Source organism: Ctenopharyngodon idella, chromosome 18, assembly GCF_019924925.1.
Source record: "Ctenopharyngodon idella isolate HZGC_01 chromosome 18, HZGC01, whole genome shotgun sequence".
In the NCBI taxonomy this organism is placed as follows: Eukaryota; Metazoa; Chordata; class Actinopteri; order Cypriniformes; family Xenocyprididae; genus Ctenopharyngodon; species Ctenopharyngodon idella.
In genome coordinates, this window is record NC_067237.1 from 27890607 (window position 1) to 27915794 (window position 25188).

The following is a 25188-nucleotide window of genomic DNA, read 5'->3' on the forward strand; positions in this document are numbered from 1 at the left end:
TCTGATGGTATCGGGGTGCATATGTGCATACGGTATGGGCAGCTTGTATGTTTTGGAAGGCACTATGAATGCTGAAAGGTATATAAAAGTTTTAGAGCAACATTAAATGAAAAATATGTCAAAGACAACCACGAACTCTTCAGCAGCTGGAAACCTATATCAGGCAAGAATGGGACCAAATTCCAATACCAAAACTCCAGAAACCCATAACCTCGATGCCCAGATGTCTTCAAACTGTTTTGAAAAGAAGAGGAGATGCTACACCATGGTAAACATGCCCCCATCCCAAGTATTTTGAGACCTGTAGCAGGCATCAAATTTGAAATGAGCTCATTTTGTGCATAAAATTGTAAAATTTCTCAGTTTAAACATTTGTTATGCTATCTATGTTCTATTGTGAATAAAATATTGGCTCATGTGATTTGAAAGTCATTTAGTTTTCATTTTATTCAAAAAAAAAAAAAAAAAAAAAAAAAAGTCCCAACTTTTCCGGAATTCAGGTTGGAATGTTTATTTTAAATTATACCTTTAATCTGCCATTATGAATTGATTGATTCAGAATATATAGGATTCAGGTTTCTATGCTATAAAAATCAGTAACATCTTGTGTTAAATCTATTACCAGAACAGTAACAGAGCGTGCATTTGAGCCAAAAGTTCTCCCCAAGGGTATGCGCCATATTGTGACTTTCTTTTTTTTTTTTTCTTTTTTTTTGAAGTGCATAGATTCCATTGCAGATGGTTTCAGTTTATCTTTCTATGTTGAGCAAGAGCATCATCCACAGCTTTAGTCTGCCTCTGTGTTATGCCACACTAAATCTACGGCCTATCAACACAAGCTGTTGTGAGAACCTTTCTTCACTCCATAAGTGAAGATAAAAACTTTTGGTTACAGTACGTGTACTTACAGTGTAGCCTACTTACCTAAGAAAGTAGTACTAATATGGGTTTAAGGTTATAGGTTTAGGGCAGTGGCGTAGCGTCTGGGCATGCAAGGTATGCACGTGCATATGGGCCCGGGCGGATTGGGGGCCCGCTATTACGGGCTTAACCCTAAAGTATACTTCGGGCGTCCGTGCACCGTCCGCATCGTGACATTTTCGTCATCAGGAGGCTTCGCGGACATCCGCACTCCCCGTGCAGCCCAATTTTTGTGATGGCACGGACAGTGTGTACTGTACAACAGCCCATGCGAGAGTGAATTGAGTGCTTGAAAACAAAAGTCCACTAGATAGTGCGCAGTGCTGTTAATAACACCTAATTTGGCATACACCTCGTCAAAACCAAATATCTATAGGAACATATATATATTCAACTTTTGTTTTTTCAATATTTTACTTTTATATTTTGAAGTAGGTCTACTGTAATTCTATGATGTGTAGGCCTATATCGGGATCGCGCGCTGTGAGGCGTCTTTGTGTGATCCGCTTCGGATCTGTCAGTCAGCGCGAGTAAGATCGTTTTGTTTACATCCGCATGAGTTTTAAAATCACATTTCATTGGTTCAGACTCATGCCATCAAAAAATTGCTATGAATATTCACAAAGTTGGAATGCTGCGCTTTAAAACTATACCAAATTTGGACTAATGAGGAAGTTGCTGAGGGGAAGAGCGAGTGGTGAAGCGAGCAGAGAAAAACAGTATTTTTCATGGACAAAGGAAAGGTACTTCTCTCAGAAAACATACAAATAAAGATACTTTTAGATGTTTAATTGCTATTTGAAGCATTTGGATCGCTAGATGAGAACTTAATGAGCTCATTTTTTGTGAAAACCTCAAATTCGACCTAAAATCTACATTTTTGACTTGTTTTGCCTGTAGCTCGTAAATAACCCTTGCGCATTCAGACTCATTTTGCCCGCACGCGTCACATATATAGGCTAGTTTTTATTATTATTATTATTATTATTATTATTAATGAATGCTTTTATACAGCAATGATGCATTAAATTGATCAAAGTGACATTTGTAAAATTCGGTTTAAGAAGAAGAACAAGAACATTTGAACAGTAGTACATACAGTATACATAAATTTAACATCTCCATAAACTATTAGTCCTGTTCACAGATCTGAAGTCCTTCACCTTCTAATTCAACTGCATATTAACACATTTTTCCAGCTCCACAATATACTGTAAGAGATTTACAATCCCACTTAAGTTGTCGCACTTAAATTTAAGCATTTCTCCTTTTCCAGATTGATTTACAGAGTGCTCCCAGATCCTGGCCAGATAGCAGATTTCACACTGCTTAGCTGATGTGCTGGTCCAGAAAATGTGAAAAGAGCATTCTTTAGTAGTGAAGTCATTTAGAAAGATAGCAGCAAATACTCTAGAATCCTTAGCGCAGTCCTGTGGTTCTGCTCTAAAATGCACTAAAGCATGCAGGCTTTAAAAAGTTAGATCTAACTAGATTATTCTATATGAAGCTTGCTCATACAAAACTTGGTTGCTAGGACGTTGCTATGTGGTTGCTAGGGTGTTCTGGATGTTTGTTTGTTTTTTGGATCACCAAGAAATTAACATCTACAACAAAAACAATCCAGGGATGAGTTACATTCCAAAATCTAATAAATGAGGTTAGTGGTGTGTTCAAATCCCAAACCCTAGAATGACTACTAGCAGTACTGATACTTTCATCAGCAGTAATTAGGTCATTATTGAACATAGAAGGATAATTTGAAGGCTTTCAACCTAAAAACTAAATACGAGCAAGTTAAAAGCTAGACTTCTCAGACTAGACACATAACTCATGTGATGACTCGATGACAGTCTACATCTGTTTGGTGTTACGGCACAAAGGAAATAATTCACGTAAGAGAATCTAAACATGGCATTCCACAAAGAAATGACTTAATCTACAGTTCAGAGTAAAAGAAATGCCTGTGTTCCTGGAAAACAAAGAAGACCAACATAACCCAAAACAAAGGCTCTGTCATTTATGATGAAAACATGGACCAACAGATGCTACAAGATATACAGATGCAATGGCTCTACTCTTTTATGTGATAAAGGTGACTTTACTGAGGACTACAAAAAATAACACGTAAAAGGCAATAATGTTACTGTTATCAATCATATCATATTATATTACAATGATAAAATTGCACTTGGAATCGACCTACATCAGTATCAAGACACAACCTGGCATCTGATAATATTGTCATCTTAGGAGACAACAATTTTAAATTGTGAATATATTTATTTATTTGCTTATTTATTTATTTATTCGACATACACACACACTAATATATATATATATATATATATATATATATATATATATATATATATTATAGGTGCTGTCAAATCGATTAACTGCGATTAATTGCATCTAACAAAAGTTTGTAAATATATGTGTGTGTGTATATATATATGACTCTTATATATATTTTAATATATATAATGCCTATTATATATGACATTATTTTATTAAAATCTAAGCACAATTTCACAAAAAAATTCTAATAACTGTTACACAAAAATCTGCATTCTTTAATAACAACAAACAAAAATATATTAATATGAACATTAATAAATGAATCAATTTATATCAATAAATATTATGATATATTATTAAATTATTATAAATTAAATTATTTAAAAATGATATGAAATGAAAATAATATTTGAATTATATTCAGTAGTTTGTTTTAGTAAAGGTCATTGTTTTAATAAAGTGTATTTTAATAAATATAAATGTGTTGAAAAATAATGTAATTTTATATATAAAAAAACACAATAGAATGCCTTAAAATTAATCAACATATATTAAAAAGCAGAACATTTTTTAAAATAGTAATTTTTGTGCTTTGACCTTGTGTTTGTATCCATATAAGCCATTTTTTTTAGCTCTAGCAAGAATCAGCAGAAATTATTTCATAGAAAAGTTTTCTCAAAATCACTGTATCTTAATGCAAATGATTTAATGTAAGTTGCTATATTATTTATGCACTGATCACACAAACATTCATTTGTTGTAATATACCTTACATTCTTATTGGATTATATGTATCTAACTGAAATATAATATCTTGTTTCATAATCTTGCTCTCTTGCTCTTTTCTCTTAAGATCTTTTTTTTTATTTTCTGTATTTCGACTATTCTTTTAAATGATCAATCAAATCTTACAAAACTCTCATACAGTCTGCTGATTCTTCATGCATCAAATGACGACACGTTCAGATCTCTCTGCAGTATAACAACATTGTACCTCTCCTCCACCATCACAAGGACATTCCACATATGGATGTTCCACAGCAGAACAGGGTGACCCAGAATTGAGCTTGTAGTCGGCACAGTAGGTTTACTAACTAAATAGAGCACACAAGGCCCAATTCCTCCATCACAAATGAAGAAACGGTGCAGGCAGAGAGCCATTATGAAAAGCTAATGAAACACGGGAAGCACGCATCCCACTGAGACTTCATCCCAGGTTATGAAAACGATTTGCAGGGATCCACCCATAATATTCCAGATAGGGATTCTAATATCTCTCTGATGACTGTTTGCATTTGCAGCCCTGTTTTGATGTCTACTAACTAGCATTGCAGCATCTCATATTTAAATGAATATGTAATTATGTCATCCATCACAACAAAGCAGCCAGTAAGAATGCCACTTATTTATTCTACAGCATGCACACTAAGCAGTGAGTCAAAGCAAAGAAGCCAAGTGAACGACACTTACTGCGATCTCTGACAGCTGCTGGGAAGAGTATGTTTATTTTTGGGCTTTCTCTCCTCTCTTTTTCCTTTCTCTCTTCCTCCCCTTCTCACAACAGCAAGATACAGGCTGGACCAGTGCTGGTTGCCATGGTTACTGGAAGGGGAATGTGTCACATGACCAGGAGGGAAAGCAAAAGCAGGCGGTGGCCCCTCCTCCCTGCAATGTCACTGGTTTACAAAGAAAATCCTCCCTGCGAAGACACAATGGGCGTCTTGAGGAGGTGGGTGTGGCGATCTGAGGTTAAGTTTGACTGACTCGACTGTGTGCACACGCCTTACATGTACAAAATGTACCAGCAGCATGGCTGCCAGGATACAAAAATAACACACCAACAAGATGGCCAGGCATTCCTGCACCCTCCCAAGTGTGGCAGCTTGACCTGCTGGCCATGAGCAGGCACTCCTGCCGAGAGGGGTTATTTTAAATCACTGCAGACACTGGACAGATGCAGCACTGTTATTCACTGGGCTAGTGGCCGAGTGTGAGATTTGTGAGATACTATATAATGCGTGCAAATGTAAGCAGCACAGTTATGAAAAGCAGCACACTGTAACCTACATAAGCTGCATAGCTGTGTTTCATGTGCTTTTTCTTGAAGCTTAGGACCAATAGGATTGTTTGATATTATTTTAATAAAAAATAAGCACACACAACTTCACCCAAAATTTATATTACTGTTACACAGTAAAAACTTTTTTTTTTAATATTATTTATTTATAATATTTATTTAATATTATGATATATTATTAAAATTATTTAAACAATCATATAATATTTAAATTATATATATATATATATATATATATATATATATATATATATATATAAGTCATTAAACTGCAGTATATATTTTTTAAAGAATTATTAAATACATTTATTAAAAATATACTGCAATACAGTGACTTTTTTAAATGAATCAACAAATTAAAAAACATAACTATTTAAAATAATTTGAATAATAATCTGAATAGTGCACCATTGTAATCATTACATAAATGTAATGATTAATAATTAATGATTAGAATAACCCTAAATTAATGAGAATGATGAATCACCTTTTAAAATATGACAACAACAACAACAAAACTCAAAATTGAAATACAGAAATGAATGATGGGAATAATGAATTTAGAATAATGACAATTGTAAAAAAATAAATAAATAAATGAAAAAATGCCATGATTCCCATGATGTTGCAATGCAAACAGTCTGAAAGGGTTAACCCAAAAATGAAAATTCTGTCATTAATTACTCACCCTCATGTCGTTACAAACTCATAAGACCTTCGTTCATCTTCGGAACGCAAATTAAGATATTTTTTGATGAAATTCAAGAGGTTTTTATCTTCAATAGAAAGCAAGGAAATTACCACAAAGTAGTAAAAATAGTCCATGTGACTACAGTGGTTCAACTTTAATGTTATAAAGTGACAAAAAGAGTGCAAAAACAATACAAAAATAACGACTTTATTCAACAAATTTGTCTCCCCCCTCTCATTCTCCTACGCTATTTTCGTTGCAGCGCTCCAGGTTCTACGTCAGAACGCCGACTCAGTATTCTTTCTGGACCTTGAATGTGGTAATTACATTGCTTTCTATTGAGGATAAAAAAAAACCTCTTGGATTTCATCAAAAATATCTTAATTTGTGTTCAGAAGATGAACGGAGGTCTTACGGGTTTGGAACGACATGAGGGTGAGTACTTAATGACAGAAATTTCATTTTTGGGTGAACTAACCCGTTTAATAGGTCCTAAAAATAAACTTTAAAAATAAACATTTTATTTCCTCATTTTGATTTAGGGGCAAAAGTTTACCTGGCCATGGGTATTCACACTCTGGCCTGTGTTCAAGATAGGACTGACTGGTTTTGGAAATGAAACTCGTACTCAAAATAGACGAAGGTGCAACAGAGTCTCATGCCTGGTTTAGTCAGCAAGGTTTGAGTCTGGTCACTGTTTGTATAGTCAGTAGGACAGCATGGGAACTGAAAGAATAACAGTTAAGGAACAGTAATGACTTGGGACCTCTGAGCTTCTGGCACTGGTGAAATGGCAATTTTTTGTTTAGCAGTTTGTGATACCATAATCTGTACCTGTGTGACCTGTAGTAAAGAGCCTGTAACAATAAATCAGTGATTATTCTTTTATCAGATGATGGTAAGGGAGTTGTAGGCAGAATTACCTGTTACAAGAGTCCTTCTGAATGAGCTCTTTATTAATGTTGCTTTTTCTGTCCTAAAATAATGGCAAAATTTCTTGCCACTGTTTGAGTGAAGATAAGAAAAATTCTACACAGGACAATATGCCAAAAAAAGGAATGTAGATGAAGTTAAAGTGCTGCAATTATATGATAAGAAACAGCCACAGATTTATGGTTCTTTTACAGGCAGGAAAATTGAACTGTGGTCAGAATGCAGAGCTGTTAAAGTCATTTAAATGCCTCACCGAAAACAGAAACAAGACATTACACACTGTGGAACTGTTCGCTTCACACTTGGTATGAAAAAGCTTGGGTGTTTGTAGGAAGTGGCTTTTTGACTACACAAAGTCATAAAAGATGTGGCTGTGGTATTCAGATTGTAGTGGGACCGTTGTGGGTTCTGATCAGTCCAGGGTTGTGAAACAGTAAGGAAATGAGCAACTGCTTTTAAATGTTTTGCTTTCCAAATACAGTGAGAAATCCAGATCACCCTGCCTGTCAGGGTTTATTTGTTCAGTACTGATTTATATTACTTATTTCCTGACTACTTACCAAATAAATAAATAAATGGATACAAAGTATGATTTATTTTAGTTTAAATCATTTATAATGTGATAAAAAAATGTAAGAAGAGACCATAGAGTGATATGAGAGACATGAAACTACCACAGTTACAGTAGATGTTTGGGACAATGGTCAAATATACAGTATGGTCATTATATAAAAATATTCTCAGAAGTAGCCAATCAGAATCAAGTATTCTAGAGCGCTGTAATAATTGAAAGATAAAGCTGCTGAAGTCAACCTAAGTTTGTATTCACATGGTCAACTTCATTAAATAGTGCTTGGCATGCAGGTACATTGTACATGGAACCAATTGCCCTTAAATGCATTTTAATGAAAGTAAATGAGGCCATTAACTTATCGCGTGTGGTTAAGATAATTATCATTCCAACATACCTGTACATTTCACTCTTCATAAACCACAGTGGACTTTTTACCTCTAACTCATTAGCACCACCCAAACCAGATTAACAACAGTCTTCATCAGTAACAACAAGAATGGATGGGGTTCCCAGCTTTTCTAATAAAGAGTGTATAGTTAACATGAAATGTCAAGCAGTGACAGCTGTTGTCCAGCAGTTTTATATGCTATACTTCATCGAAAACTATTTCAAACAGCATTTTTCTGATTAGTTATACATACACTGTAAAAAATTATTTTCATTATTTTATCACAACATTTTTTCTTTTGTCAAATCAACTTAGATCATTAACGTGGTTCAGATAACATAATATTTTGAGTTTCTGTTGATTAAACCAACCGCCTTCATTGTGTTAACTCATTTTTTTTAATTTCAGTGAACTCAAAAATTTAGGGCAACCAGGTAACTTACTGGTTTTAAACCAACAATTCTTTTTTACAGTGTACATGAATTTATACATCTAATTTTATTAGATTTAGTTTTGCAGTTTTTATGACATCCTGTTAAGAGAGTACATGAAATATAGTTTGATGTAAAAAAAAAAAAAAAAAAAAATTAATGTGACTCTTTAGGTAAACTGCAAGGTAAGAGCTAAAGTAAGAGCAAGAGCTATAAGGTCAAATGTGATTCATAATAGTGAAAAACAATTTAATCCAATTAAAGCAACTAAACTATACACTTTATACATTCATATAAATCCAAATTTGGAACCAATCCAAATTGTTTTTTGTCCCTCCCTTTCAGGGTTGTCAGGGTTACGTTATGTTTCTCTATGTTTTTGTTCATGTTCCTGTGTTTCCTTTCTGTTCAATTCTCATTTCTATAGTTACTAAGTTCTCCCTGTTTTTCACCTAGGTTACTTTTTAATCACACCTGTATCTAGTTATGTTCTGTGTATAAATACTCCCTATTTTGTTCATTCCCTTCTTGGTTCTAGTCACAATTTAGCGTGGTTAATGTTATTCCCTTGTGAATATTCTCTGTGTTTATTATTAAAAGAATTTCTGTTGGAACTTCTGTGTCACGCATCTTGTGAAAACCACCATATACGTGACAACTGTACATTATCCAACTTATATTTACTTATAAAAAAAAAAAACCTGCATGAAAAAGACAACAGTGGTTGTGTGTGAGTGTGTGTGTTTTTTTACAGTACCATCACTGATGTCCTTCTGTCTTTCTGTTCCCACTAAACTGCTGTCCAACAGAATCAGAGAAGATGTCCAAACCAGTGTCTCCTGTTTCATGCATTATGTATTGACTTCTCTCCCACTACTCTACAGCCACTGGCCGGGTTTGTCTCAGCCATGAATAAAAAATACAGAACCTGTCAACCCCATCAGGCTTCTCTTTCTCTCTGGCAGACAGCAATGGGCATAAGGTTAAGAAAACAATGACTTAAAATATTACTGCTTCCAGATTATTGTTTGTTATCTGTGATTGCTAAAAATTTAACAAAGTGTAAAGACCCTGTTTATAACCTTTGATAATATTTTTGGCAAACTGATTCAGTAGAAGTATATCTTATGGAGTCTGAATCTGTCATTGTAGGTTGCAGCAAGGATGAGTTTAAGGCGGGATCTAAATGCAGCAGTAAAACTTTAATAAACAATAACTCAAAATGATGAACAATCAAGAGATTATCAACACGCAGGAGCAGAACAACCACTTAATGCAGATGTACAGTAAGAACGGACAAGGCACTAAACAAAACAAATATTCAAAGACTAAATGAGTGCATTAACAAAAGGGCAGATGGACACAATAGGTTTATATGGTAACAGGCACACTAGGAAACTAGGGCTGTGTCCTAAATCGGCCCCATACCCTTAAATAGGGCACTATTTAAGGGGACAGCCACTTGTGGTGGTGTCTGAAGCCATAGTGGACATTATCAGGTGCACTCATTCAATCCCATAATGCACTTCAATAAGGAGTGTACAACTGATGTACACTCAACAGCTGGAGATTACCCATAATGCACCGTGAGAGCCGAATGAATCCCCGTGTCTGACTAGATGATTGCACCCGCATCAGAATCATCCACACTGTAAAAAATTACTTTCATGATTTGTTATCACAACATTTATTCTTTTGTCAAATCAACTTAAATGATTAATGTGGTTCAGATAATATAATATTTTGAGTTTCTGTTGATTAAATCAGTCACCTTCATTGTATTAACTCAAATTTTTAATTTTAATGAACTCAAAATTTTAAGGCAACCAGGTAAATTTTTTAAGTTAAACAAACAATTCTTTTTTACAGTGCATCCATGATCCATCCATTTTTCAAACCGCTGATCCAATGTGGGTACAGCGTAATATCATACAGGTATAAATTCCTTTTTAATGTATTATTGTGAGGGGGCGATTTCGACCACTGATCCAATGTGGGTACAGCGTAATATCATACAGGTATAAATTCCTTTTTAATGTATTATTGTGAGGGGGCGATTTCGACCACTTAGGTCAACTAAGGTAGACAGGAAAAAAACACAGAGAACAGAACTAAGCTAGAATCAAAATAAGAGTACCAAAACAGAACATAAACCCGACAGAATCTGGATTGTTGTTTTCTGAATCAATAAACTTGACAAGTTACCAAATGTTGTACATATGTAAACTACCATTTAAAAGGTAAAGATCAATAAAATATTAAGCAGCACAACTGTTTTCAACATTGATAATAATAACAAATGTTTCTTGAGCACCAAATCAGGATAACCATTCTAAAGGATCACTAGAAATATGTCCATTTGAACTCATATTATTGGATATCATTTAGCATTAGCTTTAAAATGATTAAAAGCACTTTTAAACAAAGAAAATTTATAATATCGACGAACAACAGACTGGTGAAGCATCACATAAACATTTTTCCAAGTGTCATCCATATAAATCTATTAAAACCGGCACAAATTAAAAGCAAATATTTGTTTTCTTTCTCAATGTATTAGCAATAGTGACAGTGATGCTTGCCCTATCTAGCTCCAATAGAAAACATCTCATGCTGAGATGGCACAATATGTTGCAGTGGTTCTGCTTAACCTCTGTCTTAACTCTCTCTGTCCTCCACACATGCATCACTCTTCATTAGACTAAATCTGCTGCATTAAAAGATCACATTTGAGATGACCTTGCACTTGCCCCGATTTAGAGCATACTCATACTGCAATGCATACCTTTTGTCCTTCCTGAAGGAAGTAGTGCATTAGTAGTGCATCAGTGTGTGTGTTTGTGTAAGTGCCTTTCTCTGCCGGCTCTTCACACACAAGGCTCTCTGCATTATGCTTAACAGTCCGTGACTCATGATGGTGCATGTTAAAGTCACTGCACTCATTATCACGGGTCCCATTTACAAGACTATTTATTGACCAGTGGGCGGGGCTGGATACATATATCAAACTAACAGAGCAGAAAGCTGAACCCTATCAGGCCTCAGCTGATGCTCTTCAAGAGAGACAATGAGATCTCTAATATTTATATCTACCAACATCTATTCAAACACTTCAGCCACAATTAAACAATTAAAGTTGCGACAGTCTTTTCACCCCTGTTGTGACGTATATCCGATTGAAACAGCTTCTCGAACTATGTAGGGCAGGACTTGATTTTGTCCATGGGGAATTGATTGGATCATTGCATTGTTGTGGTTAGCTATTGCTGAGATCTGTGAGTGACAGGTTGTCCCGCCCTCACACCAGTAAACTTTATTAACCACCACCAACCCCGCCCCCCTCCCATTATAAAGCTTGGACGCGTCAGGATATTTATTAATATTACTCTGATTGTGTTCATCAGAAAGAAGAAAGTCATATACACCTAGGATGGCTTGAAGGTGAGTAAAGCTTAAGGTAATTTTCATTTTAAAGTGAACTAATCCTTTAAAATTCAATTGTTTTATTTGTGATAATGCAATGAAACATGCCAAATTATGTGCGGCCATCATTTTTGGCAAGACTTGTCACAAAGAAGTTTTGAACACATGCAAAAACCAACCAGAGAGAACCAACAAAATATTAAGTGATAAGTCAATGTATGCTTTTTCCTGAGCTTTTTTTTCTCTCTCAAAGTAAAACTTGTAGGGTCATTAAAAACAGATCACTTTTGGCCACTACTGTACTTTTAAAGCAAACTTTTTTGAACGTTTGTATGTTAATATGATGACTACATTGGTGGTTATTCTTTTAAGACATCTGTGTGAACTTGAAGGGAACTGACTTCATACATGTATGAAAAATCATCTCGAGACCAACTGGTTAAAAATCATTTTAAAAAATGGATCAGAAAATGTTAGTTCTGAGTAAATCTCTATCATCTGTTTGATATTTTGTATCTATTGCAGTGTTTCCAAAACTGCGGTTCAGGAGGGAACTGCAGGGGCTAAATCATACAAATGTAATATTAAAAAACATAATTTTCAATTTTTAAATAAAAAAGGTTTTATTTTTTCACCTGCATGTCATGTGACTAGAGACCCGTGAACTTGCAAATGTTGTTAAATTACTAACTTAAAATCTCAGGGGGTAAAAATATGTTAGGAGGGAAAAAAAAAAACAATATAACATGTTCAAAAAGATCAAAAGGATCACTCTGGTATGATTCAGTGTGTATATCTCATGTAATACCAGTCAAAAGATCCAACAGGTCTTTTATAAGCAACATAAGTCTGAGTGAACCTACAACATGAAAATTTAATTTCCTCTGATGAAATCCACCAAAGAACCTGTGCAGATATTTCCTAATAAGGTCCTGAACAGTACAGACACAGACAGCTCATCTCCTGCCCTGCTTGTGGTCGTCATTACAGGTCTGTGGACTGCATACTGGATATATCTGGATATATCAGGATATATCTTCCTGAACACTGCCTGAGTTTATTGAAAATGAACATGTAACACTGCAAATATTTGGAGGCCAGCCAAAGAAATTTAATGCTCTCTCTTTCCTCAAACACATTATAATGCCCTCAAGCTGATTATTCATTTAACCATATTTTTCTAGGGCAGAGCAGTTCCTATACTATTCTAGAGGAGATTTTAACATATGTTCTAGAGGTTCCCAGGGGTGGAATGCAGTCCCTAACAGAGCCGTGCATGGGTCAAAATGTCATTATTTGTAAGTGATTGCCCTACATCACAGCCAGAGTCAGAGAGTATAAATAACACTGAAGCTGAAAGTCTTCGAGTCCTTCTGTTATGTTTATTGTAACAACAAATGAGCCATTTCATTTGGATCACATGCTGACATCCCGTTCAGTAAGAGGGATTAGTATTGATCAAGGTGAGTCAGTCTATAAGACTGCAAAGACAGGAATTGATTTAAAGACAGTTGCATCATGGTTGCAGTTCAGTGTCAGACTGGCAGAACTGTCCTGCTAAAAGCTGGGCTCACAAGGATTTACAGTCAATCAAGTCATCAACCTGTAACTTAAAGGGATAGTTCACCCAAAAATGAAAATTCTGTTATAATTTACTCACCCTCAAGTTGTTTTCAAACCTGTATGAATTTCTTTCTTCTGCTGATTACAAAAGAAGATATTTTGAAGAATATGGGTAACCAAAGTTGATGGACCCAATTGACTTCCATAGTAGGAAAAAAAAAATACTATGGAATTCAATGGGGTCCATCGACTGGTTACCCATATTCTTCAAAATACCATCTTTTGTGTTCAGCAGAAAAAAAAGAAAAAAAAAAAAAAAAAATTCATACAGGTTTGGAACAACTTGAGGGTGAGTAAATGAAGACAGAATTTTCATTTTTGGGTGAACTACCCCTTTAAGCAGCACAGCTGTTTTTTTCAAAACTGATAATAATAAGAAATGTTTTTAAAGCAGCAAATCAGCATATTAGAATGGTTTCTGAAGTTTCATGTGACACTGAAGACTGAAAATTAAGTTTTGCCATCACAGAAATAAATTACATTTTAAAATATATTCAAATATAAAACTGTTCCTTTAAATTGTATTATTTCACAATATTACTTTTTAACATGCAGACATGGTTCTGTGATTCTTGATTCTTTCAAAAACATAAAAAATCTTTCCAACTCCAAACTTTTGAACATATATTCAGACAGTCAAACAAGCATTTCATTTTATTTTACTTTAAGTTTCTAGACACCTTGAAATGTAGTACAACTGTAAAAGAACTGTTCATGTAGAAAACAAATTGCTTATAAAATGTATTACATAACACTTTGATGTCACTTTAAATTATGGTCTGTCGTAGCACATGATATAATTGGGTGGATTGTTGTTCTGTGTGGCCAACCGAAATGATGTTTTATGTCATACATATTCAAGTACAAACACAGATACATAAAGTATTTGTATTCTGATTCAAACTGCATCTTTTAAAGAATGGCCCTTCTTGGGACTATGTGTTCTTTATTTGATCATTCACAGCATTTTAATTGCACTTCAATTCAGTGTTGAATGAGTTGAGCCTCTCTCACCCTCTCATTCACACTCCCAGTAGCCAACATTCTCCTCTGTCTCTTGATTCACTCTTATATAAGCAGTACAAACTCCAGTGTCACTCCATTTCAATACAAGCAGTATTTTCAAGAGCCCTAATTGCTACTCAGCCATAAACAGTACCAAAATGACCCTAAATCACAGTCTATATGACAGGTTCAGCTAGCATATAAAACACGATGTTCATTCCTCGTAAACAAGCAAGATTGGATTCCTGTGACCGCACCTGTGGACTTCTAGGGTGAAAAATCCCAACCATTTATAATGTTAAAACAGAATTATTAAATCAAATCAGATAATATAGTTTATTATTGCCATTTATATATATATATATAATTCTATGTTTTGATGAATAGAACCAGATTGCATTGCAACATTTGGGTGAGCCCTCTTTCCCTGCTCTCAGTAGACTGATGTCATATTGTAAATATGTTCTGCTTAAAATGATCTCAAGCCTCCATGACAGATGAGTCAAATGCAACAAAAGCATAAAAGTGTGGACAGCTAAGAAACACTTCATAAGTTGTGCCGGTGAGGTTTCTTTCTTCTAAGCATGGACCACAAAATGAGTTTTTTAGGCAGGAGGAGATCCAAGACAAAAATAAATAAATACATTTAAATAAATGAAAGCATCATAAAAAGTAATATATGTAATATTTCAAACCTTAAAGCCATATTATATAAAGCCTCTTTACAGAAATAATTATTTAAACATTGATGATTTCTACATTTTATATAAGAATAGAGCAATATGGACTACTTTTATGGTGCTTTTATATCATTTTGTAGGTTGACAGTCGCTGCCATCATTCTTTTTCATTGTATGGAAAAGAGCGGCTATGAAGAAAAAAGCTATTATGGGCTTGGATTAACATGAGGGTGAGTAAATTATTGCAGAATTTTTGTGTGAACTATTCCTGACATTTAGTTTTGTTACACACAGACGCAGGTCAGTGGAACGAAATACATTTATACAACAGCGATATTCTCCCAGTATCAGCATTGGCACTATTTCACTGTTGGTATCATTCCACTTGCGGTGACTGTCATGGCGGTCGAGCAAATCTACCATATTTTTTATAAATACTACTGTTGTTATGTCACAAAATGTAGTTTAAAGAGTTTTTTAGGCGAGAATGTAGTTATTTAGACCTTAAATATGTGACTCATATATAAACATAGCGCCTATTTTACTATTTGTTTTGACACTTTTGCAAATGCGAGCTCCAGGCTGTCAGCAGCCATTCAGTGCTCATGTACCCACAGAGAACAGCTTCATCTCGGCCAGTCATTCGGGTATTTGCCGCTGGCTCTTATGTAGATAGTGGTTAAAAATACAATTCATTTGGTATATCAAATGGGCAATCTTTGGTCTTATTAATCTATTACTTGTTCCAGAGCAAAACTAAAATTAAATTTCATCATTTTATATTTAGGCTATATTTAACCTAAATCCTGTACTGGAGCGCTACTTTGTAAGTTTGACTGAATTGCTTGCTTGTGTTTTTTATTTATTTGGTTGATTATATTCATTGTTTGCTTGTGTTTATGTCTTTAATAATGGCTATTGTTGTTAATTTTAATATTGTTGTTCAATAAATATTATTTTATCTAAATAATATGCCATATTTAGTATAGAGAAAGGGTCTGTCAATAGTATCAGTGAAGTTACATTATTACACCATTAGATAGCTGCAAAAACTGTATTTATGAGTGAGTCAGAACAAGGAAGTTGCTTTAGCACTGTGAACTTTTAAAAGGACAAAGACAAAGATGTCGCTTTCCTCTGCGGACATTCAAACTGATTTTTTTATAATGGATATAATATGGACATTGGCCTGAAGAATGAATGCTATATCAGATGCAGGTAATACACTCGTTTAGTCGATCTCTCTCTAATAATATCATAATACTACAGTCTACTCTAATACAATAAGCTTCAATGAAGCGACTCAATGTTCCTTCGTTACTAGTTCTTAAGTGACGTTTTAGAATTAGTAATGGAGGCTTGGGCTCAACAGTTAAACTGTCAACTTGAGATTTGAATCTGTGGCGGAAGGAAGTAGTTCTGCACAAAAGAGGGTTTTTAAAAACACTCTGTTGTTGTTATTATTTATTTACACACTCGTGCCGTGTTGTATAACGCAATATCACACCTGTAGCCATGCGATACGGCTGTGATTACTTACGGCCGAATCACCGCCGTGTGGCCATATCGCAAGGCTAGTCAAGTCAAGTCAAACTTTCAAATGCACAACAATTTAAATTAAGCATGCAGCAGTAAAAATTACATGTAGCCTACTTGAATACAGAATACAGTTATGATAAATTCAAACTCAAGAAATGGATAAAGCCTGAAAAAAGCTAACAAGAATGAGAAAACTGGGACCAAATTTGTACATCACACAGTCGTACATGCAGTGTTCTACTGTACAACCACTGCATCACACCCACTAACATACACTGCAGCTGTTCAAATATTGTGACATGTGATCTCAACTGGACACAAAGGGCCTTTTTAACCAAGAACTGAGGGACAAAAGGGAGAGAGGAGAGGACAAGTCCACCATCAGACTGTCCTCTATCTTGGCAGAGAATAGAAAGCATTGTGCAGCGTGCTGCACAGCAGTACACTAGAGTTACTACACCACAGACTGACCTCCACCAGACACACAAACAAACTGCTCTCCATCCTACAGTACAGGATTACACACACGGCATGATATCAGTGCATCGGACAGAGAGAATGTTGGGACACACCCTTTGTCTGAGATGTTCAGCTGTTTGTTTGATAAAGGATCAGAGATATTTTCAGATTAAATCATTCTCTACCAATGACAAATGTAATAAAATTAATTGTTTGCTAACATAGTTTACAACCAAGAATGTCTTTCCATAAATGATTCCTGTTTATTTTAATTATATAATATGTACAGCATTTTTATTTTATTTTATTTAAATTTCAATAATCATTTAATCCAATTTTCTCTAAAAAATGTATCTTTTTGGCAGTTCAATCAAATAATAAAAAAGGATTCCTACTATTTAATTCATCACACTGGTCAAGGTCAGTTCAAGTGCACTGCATTGTGGGATACAGACGTTAACAAGTCTTTGAGATTTGACAGGGCTCAGATCTCTCGTTATAGGATCATAATATTATTCAAACACTGTTTGATGTTTCAAGTGGTGTAAAAGGTCACTTTTGTCTGGAGCAATATGTGCAAACATATAGTCAGCTAAAGCATTTGGCTTAAGAAACTGACATTTCTATAAAAAATAGGTGCCTGTTTGTTATAAAAGACTTTTTTTTTTTCACAGTATGTTACAACCAAATGTATAAATTAATTAATTTGACATTTTCTGATGACAAAAATCCAATATATATATATTCACAATTGTTTTCCAAAGGAAAAATAATTTGGTATGAGTTTGGAAAGACACAAGGCTAAATAATAACAGAATTGTCATTTTTGTGTGAGCTATTTTCTCACATGATTTCAGTGGTTTGGTTTTCATGAGGTGACTATCATTCTGTATGAATCACTCTTGGCGCTCACCGCTGTAAATGACATCAGTCAAACACGCTGTGCTCAACGTCCTGTTTCAAGAAACATACATCCCTGCCCTCCTCGTAATAATTTAAAAAAGAGAAGAATAGAAACGAGATGTTTACTCTTTCAAACAAAGATATCTGTCTCAAGATGGGACAGTGTTGACAGGAATCATTTTTTTCCTAAAACAAAGGTAACTTTCTCTGACAGGAAGATGTATAAACTTATGGCAATCAAATTTTTATCACATCACTTGGAAACAAAACAAAACTCAACAAAATTAAGAAAAAAAAAATCCTCCACAAATTCTATTATTTCACTTACACATAATGTTGCAAAAAATACAAGAGAGCAGATATCCCAGCTACAGCTCACAGCCCAGTTAGGACAACCAAATAATACCACACACATAGTAAGAGGATCTTCCCTATGTGAACAATCATGGATTAAAGATGGGAATGTTTAGTTCCCTTGTTTTACTGTAATCCAATTAGAATCTTTGTAAAGATGCCCAGACACTCACTGTATTGCAGGCTCAGTGTTGAATCTGTGTTCAGTGCACTTTTCATGTAAGTATATTAAATGGTTTGAGTAGGACAAACTTAAATTACACAATTTAGTTCAGTCAAATGAACTTTTATGAGTATTTAGCACTTTCTTTTTCTTTCAAGTTCACAGAACTGATATATTTTAAGTAAACTGAACTGTTTCATTGTTTTGAGTTTTATAAACTTATTTCTTTTAATTTAAACGAACTTAAGTTTAACTGGAACTGGGCTGGGATTTCTATTTCCCAGCATGCTTTGCCCATGGCACTCAAAAGGGAGAGTAAATGCTAAAATGAAGTGTTATATAATGTTTTTTGTGTAAGATTAATGTTAAGTGGGAGATTTAGTAGTGATTAATGTTTTGTTATGCTAATTTAGAAGAGTTTCTGTTTTGGAGAGTTACCATCGTGGTGGCAAGTGGTGCATGCGGCTTGGTTTGAGAGCAAGTACAGTATGTTAAAAGCTTTATATTGCTGTACTCAATCAGCAACTGCTACACTATGCTATTGTAAACATGTTAGCAAATTAGCAAGTTAGCATTTTCTGAATTAGCTTGTTAAACAATTATATACTAATTAATAGGGTTACATGATAATTTTAAGTTAAATGTTTGAGTGTACTCAAACATTTCAAGTTAATAACAATTAAAATGTTTTAGTACAAAATACAAATCTGCCAGTTTGCAACCCATTTTACTTTTGTTATCTGACACATATCTGAGTTAAACAGGATTGAACTAGAAAAAAAAAATGTAGGTCCAGACCCTAAATTATTAATCAGGAATTCGTTTTCATACCAGAATGCCTAAATAGCTATTCAAGTTAATGGTTAACTTTATTCAGTAGCTCACAAGGTTTATTAGATGAGCTATGTATATATACAGGTGCTGGTCATATAATTAGAATATCATGAAAAGTTCATTTTTTTATTGTAAATTATTTTAAAAAATGAAACTTTCATATATTCTAGATTCCCTACATGTAAAGTAAAACATTTCAAAAGTTTTTTTTTTTTTTTTTTTTTTAAATTTGTTGATTAGAGCATACAGCTAATGAAAGTCCAAAATCCAGTATCTCAAAATATTAGAATATTTACATTTGAGTTTCATTAAATGACCATCCCTACAGTATAAATTCCGGGTATCTCTTGTTCTTTGAAACCACACTAATGGGGAAGACTGCTGACTTGGCAATGGTCCAGGAGACAATCATTGACACCCTCCACAAAGAGAGTAAGTCACAGAAGGTCATTACTGAATGGGGTGGCTGTTTACAGAGTGAAATATCAAAGCATATTAAATGCAAAGTTGACTGGAAGGAAGAAATTGGGTAGGCAAAGGTGCACAAGCAACAGGGATGACTGCAAGCTTGAGAATACTGACAAGTAAAGCCGATTCAAATACTTGGGAGAGCTTCACAATGAGTAGAATGAAGCCGGAGTCAGCGCATCAAGAGTCACCGCACTCAGACATCTTCAGGAAAAGGACTACCAAGCCACTTCTGAAACAGAAACAACGTCAGAAGCATCTTACCTGGGCTAAGGAGAAAAAGAACTGGACAGTGAACAGTGGTTGAAAGTCCTCTTTTCAGATAAAAGTAAATTTTGCATTTCATGTTGAAATCAGGGTCCCAGAGTCTGAAGGAAGACTGGAGAGGCACAGAATCCAAGCTGCTTGAAGTCTAGTGTGAAGTTTCTGAAGTCAGTAATGATTTGGGGGGGCCGTGACATCTGCTGGTGTTGGTCCATTGTGTTTTATCAAGTGCAAAGTCAATGCAGCCATCTTCCAGGAGATTTTGAAGCACTTTATGCTTCCATCTGCTGACAAGCTTTATGGAGATGCTGATTTCCTTTTCCAGCAGGACTTTAGCACCTGCCCACAGTGCAAAAACCACTTCCAAGTGGTTTGCTGACCATGATATTACTGTGCTTTATTGGCCAGCCAACATGCCTGACCTGAATCTATGGGATATTTTCAAGAGAAAGATGAGAAACAGTCGATCCAACAATATACAGATGATCTGAAGGCTCAATAGTGCCTCAGCAGTGCCACAGGCTGATCACTTCCATGCCACACTTCACTGATGCTGTAATTTGTGCTAGGAGCAAGTCATTTGCTGTAATATGTGCTGCCGACCAAGTATTGAGTGCACAAATGAACATACTTTAAAGAACTTGAACTTTTCTGTTTTGCAAATCCATTTTTTGATTGATCTTAGGAAATATTCTAATATTTTGAGATACTGGATTTTGGACTTTCATGAGCTGTACGCTCTAATCATCAAAATTAAAAAAAAAAACTTTTGAAATGTTTTACTTTACATGTAGGGAATCTAGAATATATGAAAGTTTCATTTTTAAAAATAATTTACAATAAAAAAAATGAACTTTTTCATGATATTCTAATGATATGACCAGCACCTGTATATATATATATATATATATATATATATATATATATATATATATATATATGTTATATTGTTCATATAATGAGAGTCATCAGTGTCCAAAACAACATTTGACCTGTCTTCACTGTATGGACAAAAAACAAACAAACAAACAAACAAACAAACAAACAAAAAAACCAGACAATTTCATAATATCTTATTTTGTGTTCCACTGAAGAATGAAAAAGTAAACACTGTATTTTACACTGTATAAAACACTGTATGCTAACATAGTTTACAACCAAGAATGTCTTTCCATAAATGATTCCTCTTTATTTTAATTATATAATATGTCCAGCATTTTTATTTTATTTTATTTTATTTAAATTTCAATAATCATTTAATCCAATTTTCTCTAAAAAATGTATCTTTTTGGCAGTTCAATCAAATAATGAGCCAAAAAAAAGGATTCCTACTATTTAATTCATCACACTGGTCAAGGTCAGTTCAAGTGCACTGCATTGTGGGATACAGCATTTTGTGCACTGCACTCTGTTGTATATTTTATATGTAACTAAATAACTTTCTTAGGCCATGATATAACTGCAGTCTTATGAGTGCACATGTACTAAAATATCTAAATAACCATGACACACCACTACCAGGTCAACAGAGGCGGGTGTACCAGTTGTCTAAAGCTCTGACACACCACCTCAAAATATTAAGCTGACATGTTAATGAAAACAACAAACCTACATGCATGCATCTGGTTTTTAATGAAGCAACTCGCTCTCAAACATCCTTCTTGACCTTGAGTACAGTATGTACTTCCAAATGGATTAAATTTGGAAAATTAAAAGCAGATTTGAATGGGATATACGTTATGGTACAGTAACACGAAAACAGATGATGTCATGATCTAAATATGAAGATAAACAGATATGAGTCATGACAGCCAGCTGAGGAGACCTTAAAATGCCATTCCTGCTTTCGTTAACAAGTCTTTGAGATTTGACAGGGCTCAGATCTCTCGTTATAGGATTATAATATTATTCAAACACTGTTTGATGTTTCAAGTGGTGTAAAAGGTCACTTTTGTCTGGAGCAATATGTGCAAACATATAGTCAGCTAAAGCATTTGGCTTAAGAAACTGACATTTCTATAAAAAATAGGTGCCTGTTTGTTATAAAAGACATTTTTTTTTTTCACAGTATGTTACAACCAAATGTATAAATTAATTAATTTGACATTTTCTGATGACAAAAATCCAATATATATATATTCACAATTGTTTTCCAAAGGAAAAACAATTTGGTATGAGTTTGGAAAGACACAAGGCTAAATAATAACAGAATTGTCATTTTTGTGTGAGCTATTTTCTCACATGATTTCAGTGGTTTGGTTTTTATGAGGTGACTATCATTCTGTATGAATCACTCTTGGCGCTCACCGCTGCAAATTACATCAGTCAAACACGCTGTGCTCAACGTCCTGTTCCAAGAAACATACATCCCTGCCCTCCTTGTAATAATTTAAAAAAGAGAAGAATAGAAACGAGATGTTTACTCTTTTAAACAAAGATATCTGTCTCAAGATGGGACAGTGTTGACAGGAATAATTTTTTTCCTAAAACAAAGGTAACTTTCTCTGACAGGAAGATGTATAAACTTATGACAATCAAATTTATATCACATCACTTGGAAACAAAACAAAACTCAACAAAATTAAGAAAAAAAAAATCCTCCACAAATTCTATTATTTCATTTACACATAATGTTGCAAAATTGCAAAGTGAAGATCAACTACACACAAAAAATACAAATCCGGCTTGTCTCCAAATTATTATTAATCTTAACAATCAGAGTCACACATGCAGTCTGCAAAATAAAAACTTCATCTTAACGCAGAGACCCTACTGAGAGAGCAGATATCCCAGCTACAGCTCACAGCCCAGTTAGGACAACCAAATGATACCACACACATAGTAAGAGGATCTTCCCTATGTGAACAATCATGGATTAAAGATGGGAATGTTTAGTTCCCTTGTTTTACTGTAATCCAATTAGAATCTTTGTAAAGATGCCCAGACACTCACTGTATTGCAGGCTCAGTGTTGAATCTGTGTTCAGTGCACTTTTCATGTAAGTATATTAATTGGTTTGAGTAGGACAAACTTAAATTACACAATTTAGTTCAGTCAAATGAACTTTTATGAGTATTTAGCACTTTCTTTTTCTTTCAAGTTCACAGAACTGATATATTTTAAGTAAACTGAACTGTTTCATTGTTTTGAGTTTTATAAACTTATTTCTTTTAATTTAAACGAACTTAAGTTTAACTGGAACTGGGCTGGGATTTCTATTTCCCAGCATGCTTTGCCCATGGCACTCAAAAGGGAGAGTAAATGCTAAAATGAAGTGTTATATAATGTTTTTTGTGTAAGATTAATGTTAAGTGGGAGATTTAGTAGTGATTAATGTTTTGTTATGCTAGTTTAGAAGAGTTTCTGTTTTGGAGAGTTACCATCGTGGTGGCAAGTGGTGCATGCGGCTTGGTTTGAGAGCAAGTACAGTATGTTAAAAGCTTTATATTGCTGTACTCAATCAGCAACTGCTACACTATGCTATTGTAAACATGTTAACAAATTAGCAAGTTAGCATTTTCTGAATTAGCTTGTTAAACAATTATATACTAATAAATAGGGTTACATGATAAATTTAAGTTAAATGTTTGAGTGTACTCAAACATTTCAAGTTAATAACAATTAAAATGTTTGAGTAGTACAAAATACAAATCTGCCAGTTTGCAACCCAATTTACTTTTGTTATCTGACACATATCTGAGTTAAACAGGATTGAACTAGAAAAAAAAAATGTAGGACCAGACCCTAAATTATTAATCAGGAATTCGTTTTCATACCAGAATGCCTAAATAGCTATTCAAGTTAATGGTTAACTTTATTCAGTAGCTCACAAGGTTTATTAGATGAGCTATGTATATATATATATATATATATATATATATATATATATATATATATATATATATATATATATAATATTGTTCATGAGAGTCATCAGTGTCCAAAACAACATTTGACCTGTCTTCACTGTATGGACAAAAAACAAACAAACAAACAAAAAAACAGACAATTTCATAATATCTTATTTTGTGTTCCACTGAAGAATGAAAAAGTAAACACTGTATTTTTCATGTGGACTTGAATAAAATTTAAAGCAACCTGCAACATACATAAGTATATAAGGTTTGACTGAAATATAATTTTAGACTAAAAGTACAGTAAGGCCAACTAGTCGTATCTGGGTTGTCATACAGCTCCCACCCAACAAAAGTATCCAATTTTGATCCCCATTAGCTGCCCGAGTACATCTCTGGAATCCTCCATCATTTGATCTTATTGAATCTTACATGACACTGAAGCTGATACTTAGCAGGATACAGTATGTAAAGATGGCTGCGTGGAGTGGCTCTGGTATCCCGACATGTATGTGGGTGGGGAGTGTGACTGTGTATCTGTTCGAGTGAGGACCCTTCTTAGTCATCTATATTAGAACTCCACCAAGGAATGTGTTGCATAAAGCGTATAACCCGTCATGAACAAGTGCATACATGCGTGCATACATAAAAGCAGGATTGGTTTGATAATGCAGAGAACACACACATGAAATGTGATCTTGGTGGGTTTGTAGGAGAACAACTGTTGAACAAATTGGGTGCCTGTAGCTCCAGCCCTGCCTTTTCTGCTATACCAATTACAAACACTCTTTAGTTGTTGTAAGTTACCATTTAGTATGTACTCAGGCACTCAGTTTAATGATTCATGAGTTAATGGCCACGCATTAAATAGAATAGTCATTAGCTTGTAAAGATTACAAGCTAAGAGTGTCAGACTTTGGTCTGAACAGTACTGACACATATATCCTAAAAAACATTACAAATTATTAATGCAGGTCATTTAGCAAGTGTTAAGTGTAAACTCTAGCCTATAAGCCTATTCATTTCATTTTTTCAAATTCACACATGTGCCCCGAGCAAAACCACAGTACACTCTAAAAAAGATGGTTCTTTAAAGGTTCTTTACACATAGTAACAGTTCTATTTAAAACCGTATCATTCTGAAGAACCCTTTATATGCTGAAACGGTTCTTTGCATCAGAGTTAGGGTTCTTTATTCCCGCCTTTTGTTTTTCAAATCTGTAACTGTCAAAGCCACCTCATTACTGATTTTCTGGCGGTCAGCCATTCAATTACACAGACTGTCAACACACTCTCAACAGGTAAA

At 34.4% G+C, this 25188-nt stretch overlaps 1 protein-coding gene across 2 annotated transcripts in view; it reads right to left on the reverse strand.

The window, feature by feature from the left end:
- Positions 1–25188, reverse strand: part of mical3a (microtubule associated monooxygenase, calponin and LIM domain containing 3a) — a 116986-nt gene that overhangs the window by 82234 nt on the left and 9564 nt on the right. The window contains exon 1 of one of the 2 annotated variants that reach the window (XM_051870811.1): positions 4690–4845. The exons of the other annotated variant lie outside the window; for it this stretch is intronic. The gene's annotated coding sequence lies outside the window, so the exon portion shown is untranslated. Of the gene's footprint in view, positions 1–4689; positions 4846–25188 lie in introns of those variants that run through there. 2 annotated transcript variants of the gene reach the window in all.